Source organism: Anser anser (genome assembly GCF_964211835.1).
Source record: "Anser anser genome assembly, contig: SUPER_17_unloc_2, whole genome shotgun sequence".
NCBI classification, from domain to species: domain Eukaryota; kingdom Metazoa; phylum Chordata; class Aves; order Anseriformes; family Anatidae; genus Anser; species Anser anser.
Window position 1 is genome coordinate 457,961 of NW_028154219.1, and position 11,449 is coordinate 469,409.

Below are 11,449 nucleotides of genomic sequence, written 5' to 3' on the forward strand. Positions count from 1 at the left end.
GGGAGAGTAACAAATACACCTCTGTCCAGAAGAGGGTAAAGAGTCATCCAGACAAGTGTGGGCCTGTTAGTTTGACATCAACACCATGCAAAGTTTTGGAGCAAGAACAGCTAAGACCAGGGAAGGAGGGGGTAATGTGTAATTTACAAAATAATTTATCAGAGCTAAATTGTTTCCAGATAATTTAATAGCTTTCCTTTCTAGGACCAGTTCTTCCCTACACAGGGGATGAATTACATCTATTTCACTTTCTGTGAGCTTCTGATACATTATCTACGGATTTGGGCTTTGGGGCTGCAAGTGAATAAAGGGAATTTACAATTGTTCACACTGAAGAGGGACTTACCAGCAAAGGAGTCGTTACCTATGGTAATTCTCAGAGACAGTTCTGAAACTGCAGCTGCTAAGGAGGCAAAGACTCATGGAGAAATGTAGGCTGGAAGGGACCTCTGAAAACCCAACCTCCTATTCAGGGCAGAGCTGACTTCAAAGTTAGATATGTTCGGTATGGACATGGTGGCTGAAGATTAAAAATTACACATGAGCTTTGAGATTTGCAGGGGACATAAGGTTGGGAAGTACTACCAAGCCTGACAGAAGGATATCGCTTGTGATTGAAATGGTTCAGGTGAAGTGACAGGTGATAATACAAAGCAGAGCCATTCTCAGAGCTTCTCAAAAAAGGGTGTTTTTTTGTCATGTTTGCTATATGGCAGTCAGGAGTTTAAAGCAAGCAAACAAACAAACAAACAAAAATGACAACAAAACCTCACGTTCATGCACTGTTAGCACAAGGAGGACTGAAAAAGTTTAGTGGTTATATAGTGTGTATGGCTATTCATTTTTTTTTCCCTCCAGTATGAATACACTGGACAAGGCAGCCCTGACACTCATTTGAGACATGAGGCACAGTTCTGCCACTTGTATTCACATTGAACTTAGGAGGAAGAGTTCACAAGACAGAAGGAACAAGTTGCCTATTGCCTGGAAGGGAATGAAAGGACATCATTCTGCCCAGCCAGATGCCAGTTGAGAGAAGAATATGTTGTCTCTACGTAAATGAATTTCTTGAGTAAATATCAAGGAGAAATAGGAAATGTGTAAGTTGGGAGACACATCTGAAATGATGACTGCAGTTGGCTTATGAGCAAGTTTGGACGGGAAATTGGTAGAAACTTCCCATTTTAAGAATAAAGTGCACCATAGATATGAAGTCAGCATTCACCTAAAGAGTAATGGCCAACTCAAATCCCCCACAAGAAAGCAGTGGACAAACCAGAACACTAACAAACATGTTGGGGTCTAGAGTCAAATAGATATACCTAACTTTACTATGCCTAAACATCTGAGGGATTGCTTTTAGAGGCTGAGGGCTTGTACCCCATTTCCAATCACTTTCTCTGTGCCCCCTTCCCCAGAGAAGGAAGCTGCTTGGCTTCCCTGCCCTCTGATTCAGCTGCCCGCTGAGGCTGCCCGCTCCTCAGCACCTCTAAGCAGCAGCACCTTCACGTCTCCTCCTGCACCAGCAGCACATCAGCGCCTCTTGTTCCAGCAGCAGGACATCGGCGTCTCCCATTGCACCATGCAGACCTCCACGCCTCGAGTGCCACCAGCAGTACTCAATGCGAGCTGGACGCTCAGGGCACTTATGGCCACCCACCTTTGTGAGGTCAAAGGCTGACAGTGACTCTCTGCTGACCTCACACGGCTCTCGGGCGCCCCGATGGCAGAGGTTACGGCGCTAAGCTGACTGCCAGGAGAAAAGGCTGACATGAAATGGCTGCTCCACAATGCCAGGAGCAAGGTCTGCTGGAATGGGGGTTCGGAGGGGAGCTCGGCCTTGGGCCTGGGAACTGTGCCTGGGAGCCAGGGACGTCCTTGGTGTGCAGCTGGACACCTGGGCCTGAGAAAGCAAGGTTTCTTTAGAGAGAATTGGAAGCATCGTCACCTAGTGGCTGTGTCAGGGGGACGAGAGAAATGCACAGCATCTCTTGGTTCCCTGAAGTGCACGTGTCCTACGCCCTTGGATGTCTCCATGATAGAAAAAGGGACTGATTTTTACCCAAAACAGAGCTCCTTTCTCTCGGGAGCTTCTCATGCTGCGTGTCCTCCTCTCTTTCTTGTATTTGGCTATGACTTTAGGCTTGTTCTTGCTGCTCCTTAAGCAGACTGAAGCTTCCCCGGAACATCACATTAACTGCTTTTCACTACCTCTAAGTGCCTTTCCTCCGCTTCTCATCTAATTAATTAGTGCTATCCTCTTCACGCCTGCTACAGAGGTATCTTTCCTACCTGGTACAAGCTAGAAGAGCTTAGCAGCATCCATACGTCTCTTTCCTTTAGTCCTCACAGTAGACTTGCTCGAGGTAATTTGTGTTGAGCAGTAATCAAGAGAAAGTGTCACCAAGCCAAGGCTGCATTTGCTTGTGCCTTATGGAATCCCTGCAGCTGTGTCCCCTCCCAGCTTCCTGTGTGCCCCAAGCATCCTCGCTTGCAGGGCAGTAGAAGATGCAGAAAAGTCCTGGCCTTAGTGGAAGCACTGCCCTGCAAGAGCTAAGACATCCCTCTTAGCAGCTCACTGTAGCCCCGAAATCCCAAAAAACGGCACGTGCCAGCTACCGGGAAGGAAATGAACTCTGTCATTGTGATATACCCGCTCAAGGCCCTGCTCTTTGGCCCAGGTGTCTATGAGGTGGTTTTGGAAATGAATCTTGTTGCGTGACTCCGTTCTTTCTGGGTGCTACTTTTCAGTTTAAAGCGGTTACTCCTTGTCCTGTCACTCCAGGCCCTGATAAAGACTCCCTCCCCAGCTTTCCTACAGGTTGCCTTTAAGTACAGGAAGGCTCTCCCTGGTGTCGCAGTAAGCTCACCTGTTACCCAGGTGTCACAGTTATTTCCTGTGATAGGAATAATGACCAGGGTTAATCTATTGCAGGTGATTTCATACAATTATAGAAAAGCTTTTGTTGGAAAGCACCTTAGAGGTCTCCAGATCACCCGCGTACTTCAAGCAGGGCCATTTTTAAAGCCCTGTCATATTGCTCAGGGGCTTGTACAGTCAAATTTTGAATGGCCCCAGCAAGAGACCCTACACTCTCACTGTGTCCCTTTGCCAGTGCCTAGGCAGAGTGTGCTTCCCCTGCTGGTCCTGGTGAGATGAACTGATACAAGTTTTGAGAAAACAGAAGTTTATGCTACTGCATGAAGTACCCTTTGTAACATTTTTTTTTTAACCTTTACTGTTTCATATCTGAAATTTGAAATTCATCAGGGAACTCAGCCTGGCACACAGTAAAACTGATGGCAGATACTTCACAATATTATTCGAATTTCACGTAAATAGAACAGACTAGCAACTTACTTAGGAGAAGTAATACGATTTCAGAAATATTCAAAACCAAAGGCATTCCAAACTAAGTTTAAGTTCAGAGGAAATCCAAAGGAAAAACTAATTTTGAAACTAATAATCAGAGAACATAATCTTCTACAAACGATAGATTTTCCTCCTGTATTGGGTAATTTTGATCTGTCTTTAATGATCATCTAGACATGGCTTTGACACCGAGTATTTTGCTTTGCCACTGCATTAAGTCTTCTTCTCATGTGTGGTAAATGTCCTGCTCTCATGGGATGGGCCTAGGAGACATACGCACTGTGTCTCATGATGCTTGGCTATCATCTTAAATCTGTGAGAAGAGGAAAGGTCTCGCTGCTTCCTGAACAGGGAATTGGATGTCTGCAGTTGAGAACCCTCTGTCTAATCTAGAAACGTGAAGGAAGGAGTTTGCTGGATTGCAAGTGACAGTGAAGAAAGCCACAGATGACATATCAAACTGATTAAAATGTTATTTAGCTCAGGGCATGGCTAATGATGTGGAGCTGGAATAGTTTGACGATTGTAATTACACTCACTATCATTGTTATTTGTTTACAGGATGGTAATGCCTAAAGGTCCCGCTGGAGCCTGAAACAAGGTTGTGCTGGGTGCTGCACGTGCATATATCAGTGGCGATTTGAGAGCTAGTGATACAAACAGACAAAACAGAGATTGAAAGGAGAAACAGAGGGATAGAGAGAAGAAGATCTCCCTGCAGGTCATTTAGGGGAACCAGCCATGAGTACAGTGCATCCAGGTCTCCAGTGCTCTGCTGGCCCAGCCAGATGAATGGAAAACATTGCAGCTTTGGAAAAATAGTGTTTCTTCTAATTCTTTGGCCACAGTTTTGATGTTTTAGGACTGCTTTTTTTTTTTTTTTCCTTCCTTTTTTTCTTTTCCCCATTTGTGCTAGAAAAGGTGAACTTTTCAAATACCTATTCTGAATTAAAATATCGTTTTCATTGTTATGTTTCAGTTTTGTTGGCACTATTCATAAGGACTTCTACCCTTCAGTGGCAGCAAAAGCTTATCATACCGTACAATTGGAAAGATCACAGAAAACTTCAGAGCTTTTGAAGAAAGGTGAGGAAAATCCATTCCCTGTTCTAGGCAGAGAGAGTGGCTGATTTCCAGAAAGGTAAATGGGCAGGATAAGGCCACTTCATGTTCACTGATGGCCAGTTGTACGGACTGTGAAGATAATGGACTACCAGCACAAGAGACGGTGCCAATAATCTAATCCAATCCAATCTATTTCAAGTGGTAGAGACCTGATACTCTATGACAATGTGAGGAAGACCTAACTGTCAGGCAAACTTTGAGATGATCATGTTCAGGATCTAAAACTGTTATGACAAGTGTCAACACAGGAAGGGTGAAACAAAGGCATGAATGTCATACAAGTACTGATAAATCTCAGGAAGGCTGGAAACCAAGGCAAATGGATGGAATAAGATGGTGCTTTGTGTTAGCAAGAAGCAGAGGATGGAGAAATTAAATGTTATGGGTCAGCAAAAGAGTGGTTTTGTGCAAATCACTGCTAAAGATAGACAGCCTTGCTAGCCTGCTCTTTGCTCTTAGCTCCAGTCTAATAGTGAATTATCTCTGTACAGTTATCAGACACGTAAACAATAATGGGAATTATGGGAGACTTTAACTTCCCAGCAAAAGATTGAAAGATAATTACCACTTATGTTCACAGAGGTGTACTATGTGATGGATTTCTTCCCAAAAGTGAAAAAATATAAGACCATTTTAGACTTGGCTCCTGTATGGGTTTAAATGTAGTAAAATTTGAATAAAGTGTGATCATGAGCTGACTTTTCTCATTTTACATTTCACGACAGACAAAACCAGGTTTAGAATGAAGGTTTTGAGGCTTAGAAATGCAAACTTTGAAATCTAAGGAAATGAATAATTGAGTCTGACTAAGCAGCTCTGGGACTTGAGTGCAGAGAAGGCATAGTTAAAATTCAAAATTCAAAGAGGAAAAAAGCGATGAGAAAAGGCATGTTTCAGAGGTTAAAAACTGCAGAAATAAAGTAAGAATGACCGAAAACCTCCTTCACATAGGAAATTAAACAATAATAGTAAGTGGTACTTAAGCCACAGAAACCAGGGGGAACAAAGAGAACAAATTAGGACAGTTGCACGCTTGAGGCAAAAATAGATCAAAAGTTACTGATGTCTCAAATGCTGCAAATCTTATTTCCTGCATCTAACAGCAACAACAATGTGATATTAAGGGCAGTGACAGGACTCCCATTGAAAAGGAGGGTAGGGCACTAGGCGCAACATCATCTGAGGTGAAATAACAATCTATAGCGATTCAAGTGAAAAATGAAAAGCTGATATCTACCTAGCCTATTAACAGCATTGGCACACAGAACAACAAGTCAAGTAGGAAAAATGCATAACAATTGTGCAAATCAGGGATAGTCCCCAGAATGGGAGAGTAACAAATACACCTCTGTCCAGAAGAGGGTAAAGAGTCATCCAGACAAGTGTGGGCCTGTTAGTTTGACATCAACACCATGCAAAGTTTTGGAGCAAGAACAGCTAAGACCAGGGAAGGAGGGGGTAATGTGTAATTTACAAAATAATTTATCAGAGCTAAATTGTTTCCAGATAATTTAATAGCTTTCCTTTCTAGGACCAGTTCTTCCCTACACAGGGGATGAATTACATCTATTTCACTTTCTGTGAGCTTCTGATACATTATCTACGGATTTGGGCTTTGGGGCTGCAAGTGAATAAAGGGAATTTACAATTGTTCACACTGAAGAGGGACTTACCAGCAAAGGAGTCGTTACCTATGGTAATTCTCAGAGACAGTTCTGAAACTGCAGCTGCTAAGGAGGCAAAGACTCATGGAGAAATGTAGGCTGGAAGGGACCTCTGAAAACCCAACCTCCTATTCAGGGCAGAGCTGACTTCAAAGTTAGATATGTTCGGTATGGACATGGTGGCTGAAGATTAAAAATTACACATGAGCTTTGAGATTTGCAGGGGACATAAGGTTGGGAAGTACTACCAAGCCTGACAGAAGGATATCGCTTGTGATTGAAATGGTTCAGGTGAAGTGACAGGTGATAATACAAAGCAGAGCCATTCTCAGAGATTCTCAAAAAAGGGTGTTTTTTTGTCATGTTTGCTATATGGCAGTCAGGAGTTTAAAGCAAGCAAACAAAGAAACAAACAAAAATGACAACAAAACCTCACGTTCATGCACTGTTAGCACAAGGAGGACTGAAAAAGTTTAGTGGTTATACAGTGTGTATGGCTATTCATTTTTTTTTCCCTCCAGTATGAATACACTGGACAAGGCAGCCCTGACACTCATTTGAGACATGAGGCACAGTTCTGCCACTTGTATTCACATTGAACTTAGGAGGAAGAGTTCACAAGACAGAAGGAACAAGTTGCCTATTGCCTGGAAGGGAATGAAAGGACATCATTCTGCCCAGCCAGATGCCAGTTGAGAGAAGAATATGTTGTCTCTACGTAAATGAATTTCTTGAGTAAATATCAAGGAGAAATAGGAAATGTGTAAGTTGGGAGACACATCTGAAATGATGACTGCAGTTGGCTTATGAGCAAGTTTGGACGGGAAATTGGTAGAAACTTCCCATTTTAAGAATAAAGTGCACCATAGATATGAAGTCAGCATTCACCTAAACAGTAATGGCCAACTCAAATCCCCCACAAGAAAGCAGTGGACAAACCAGAACACTAACAAACATGTTGGGGTCTAGAGTCAAATAGATATACCTAACTTTACTATGCCTAAACATCTGAGGGATTGCTTTTAGAGGCTGAGGGCTTGTACCCCATTTCCAATCACTTTCTCTGTGCCCCCTTCCCCAGAGAAGGAAGCTGCTTGGCTTCCCTGCCCTCTGATTCAGCTGCCCGCTGAGGCTGCCCGCCCCTCAGCACCTCTAAGCAGCAGCACCTTCACGTCTCCTCCTGCACCAGCAGCACATCAGCGCCTCTTGTTCCAGCAGCAGGACATCGGCGTCTCCCATTGCACCATGCAGACCTCCACGCCTCGAGTGCCACCAGCAGTACTCAATGCGAGCTGGACGCTCAGGGCACTTATGGCCACCCACCTTTGTGAGGTCAAAGGCTGACAGTGACTCTCTGCTGAGCTCACACGGCTCTCGGGCGCCCCGATGGCAGAGGTTACGGCGCTAAGCTGACTGCCAGGAGAAAAGGCTGACATGAAATGGCTGCTCCACAATGCCAGGAGCAAGGTCTGCTGGAATGGGGGTTCGGAGGGGAGCTCGGCCTTGGGCCTGGGAACTGTGCCTGGGAGCCAGGGACGTCCTTGGTGTGCAGCTGGACACCTGGGCCTGAGAAAGCAAGGTTTCTTTAGAGAGAATTGGAAGCATCGTCACCTAGTGGCTGTGTCAGGGGGACGAGAGAAATGCACAGCATCTCTTGGTTTCCTGAAGTGCACGTGTCCTACGCCCTTGGATGTCTCCATGATAGAAAAAGAGACTGATTTTTACCCAAAACAGAGCTCCTTTCTCTCGGGAGCTTCTCATGCTGCGTGTCCTCCTCTCTTTCTTGTATTTGGCTATGACTTTAGGCTTGTTCTTGCTACTCCTTAAGCAGACTGAAGCTTCCCCGGAACATCACATTAACTGCTTTTCACTACCTCTAAGTGCCTTTCCTCCGCTTCTCATCTAATTAATTAGTGCTATCCTCTTCACGCCTGCTACAGAGGTATCTTTCCTACCTGGTACAAGCTAGAAGAGCTTAGCAGCATCCATACGTCTCTTTCCTTTAGTCCTCACAGTAGACTTGCTCGAGGTAATTTGTGTTGAGCAGTAATCAAGAGAAAGTGTCACCAAGCCAAGGCTGCATTTGCTTGTGCCTTATGGAATCCCTGCAGCTGTGTCCCCTCCCAGCTTCCTGTGTGCCCCAAGCATCCTCGCTTGCAGGGCAGTAGAAGATGCAGAAAAGTCCTGGCCTTAGTGGAAGCACTGCCCTGCAAGAGCTAAGACATCCCTCTTAGCAGCTCACTGTAGCCCCGAAATCCCAAAAAACGGCACGTGCCAGCTACTGGGAAGGAAATGAACTCTGTCATTGTGATATACCCGCTCAAGGCCCTGCTCTTTGGCCCAGGTGTCTATGAGGTGGTTTTGGAAATGAATCCTGTTGCGTGACTCCGTTCTTTCTGGGTGCTACTTTTCAGTTTAAAGCGGTTACTCCTTGTCCTGTCACTCCAGGCCCTGATAAAGACTCCCTCCCCAGCTTTCCTACAGGTTGCCTTTAAGTACAGGAAGGCTCTCCCTGGTGTCGCAGTAAGCTCACCTGTTACCCAGGTGTCACAGTTATTTCCTGTGATAGGAATAATGACCAGGGTTAATCTATTGCAGGTGATTTCATACAATTATAGAAAAGCTTTTGTTGGAAAGCACCTTAGAGGTCTCCAGATCACCCGCGTACTTCAAGCAGGGCCATTTTTAAAGCCCTGTCATATTGCTCAGGGGCTTGTACAGTCAAATTTTGAATGGCCCCAGCAAGAGACCCTACACTCTCACTGTGTCCCTTTGCCAGTGCCTAGGCAGAGTGTGCTTCCCCTGCTGGTCCTGGTGAGATGAACTGATACAAGTTTTGAGAAAACAGAAGTTTATGCTACTGCATGAAGTACCCTTTGTAACATTTTTTTTTTTAACCTTTACTGTTTCATATCTGAAATTTGAAATTCATCAGGGAACTCAGCCTGGCACACAGTAAAACTGATGGCAGATACTTCACAATATTATTCGAATTTCACGTAAACAGAACAGACTAGCAACTTACTTAGGAGAAGTAATACGATTTCAGAAATATTCAAAACCAAAGGCATTCCAAACTAAGTTTAAGTTCAGAGGAAATCCAAAGGAAAAACTAATTTTGAAACTAATAATCAGAGAACATAATCTTCTACAAACGATAGATTTTCCTCCTGTATTGGGTAATTTTGATCTGTCTTTAATGATCATCTAGACATGGCTTTGACACCGAGTATTTTGCTTTGCCACTGCATTAAGTCTTCTTCTCATGTGTGGTAAATGTCCTGCTCTCATGGGATGGGCCTAGGAGACATACGCACTGTGTCTCATGATGCTTGGCTATCATCTTAAATCTGTGAGAAGAGGAAAGGTCTCGCTGCTTCCTGAACAGGGAATTGGATGTCTGCAGTTGAGAACCCTCTGTCTAATCTAGAAACGTGAAGGAAGGAGTTTGCTGGATTGCAAGTGACAGTGAAGAAAGCCACAGATGACATATCAAACTGATTAAAATGTTATTTAGCTCAGGGCATGGCTAATGATGTGGAGCTGGAATAGTTTGACGATTGTAATTACACTCACTATCATTGTTATTTGTTTACAGGATGGTAATGCCTAAAGGTCCCGCTGGAGCCTGAAACAAGGTTGTGCTGGGTGCTGCACGTGCATATATCAGTGGCGATTTGAGAGCTAGTGATACAAACAGACAAAACAGAGATTGAAAGGAGAAACAGAGGGATAGAGAGAAGAAGATCTCCCTGCAGGTCATTTAGGGGAACCAGCCATGAGTACAGTGCATCCAGGTCTCCAGTGCTCTGCTGGCCCAGCCAGATGAATGGAAAACATTGCAGCTTTGGAAAAATAGTGTTTCTTCTAATTCTTTGGCCACAGTTTTGATGTTTTAGGACTGCTTTTTTTTTTTTTTCCTTCCTTTTTTTCTTTTCCCCATTTGTGCTAGAAAAGGTGAACTTTTCAAATACCTATTCTGAATTAAAATATCGTTTTCATTGTTATGTTTCTGTTTTGTTGGCACTATTCATAATGACTTCTACCCTTCAGTGGCAGCAAAAGCTTATCATACCGTACAATTGGAAAGATCACAGAAAACTTCAGAGCTTTTGAAGAAAGGTGAGGAAAATCCATTCCCTGTTCTAGGCAGAGAGAGTGGCTGATTTCCAGAAAGGTAAATGGGCAGGATAAGGCCACTTCATGTTCACTGATGGCCAGTTGTACGGACTGTGAAGATAATGGACTACCAGCACAAGAGACGGTGCCAATAATCTAATCCAATCCAATCTATTTCAAGTGGTAGAGACCTGATACTCTATGACAATGTGAGGAAGACCTAACTGTCAGGCAAACTTTGAGATGATCATGTTCAGGATCTAAAACTGTTATGACAAGTGTCAACACAGGAAGGGTGAAACAAAGGCATGAATGTCATACAAGTACTGATAAATCTCAGGAAGGCTGGAAACCAAGGCAAATGGATGGAATAAGATGGTGCTTTGTGTTAGCAAGAAGCAGAGGATGGAGAAATTAAATGTTATGGGTCAGCAAAAGAGTGGTTTTGTGCAAATCACTGCTAAAGATAGACAGCCTTGCTAGCCTGCTCTTTGCTCTTAGCTCCAGTCTAATAGTGAATTATCTCTGTACAGTTATCAGACACGTAAACAATAATGGGAATTATGGGAGACTTTAACTTCCCAGCAAAAGATTGAAAGATAATTACCACTTATGTTCACAGAGGTATACTATGTGATGGATTTCTTCCCAAAAGTGAAAAAATATAAGACCATTTTAGACTTGGCTCCTGTATGGGTTTAAATGTAGTAAAATTTGAATAAAGTGTGATCATGAGCTGACTTTTCTCATTTTACATTTCACGACAGACAAAACCAGGTTTAGAATGAAGGTTTTGAGGCTTAGAAATGCAAACTTTGAAATCTAAGGAAATGAATAATTGAGTCTGACTAAGCAGCTCTGGGACTTGAGTGCAGAGAAGGCATAGTTAAAATTCAAAATTCAAAGAGGAAAAAAGCGATGAGAAAAGGCATGTTTCAGAGGTTAAAAACTGCAGAAATAAAGTAAGAATGACCGAAAACCTCCTTCACATAGGAAATTAAACAATAATAGTAAGTGGTACTTAAGCCACAGAAACCAGGGGGAACAAAGAGAACAAATTAGGACAGTTGCACGCTTGAGGCAAAAATAGATCAAAAGTTACTGATGTCTCAAATGCTGCAAATCTTATTTCCTGCATCTAACAGCAACAACAATGTGATATTAAGGG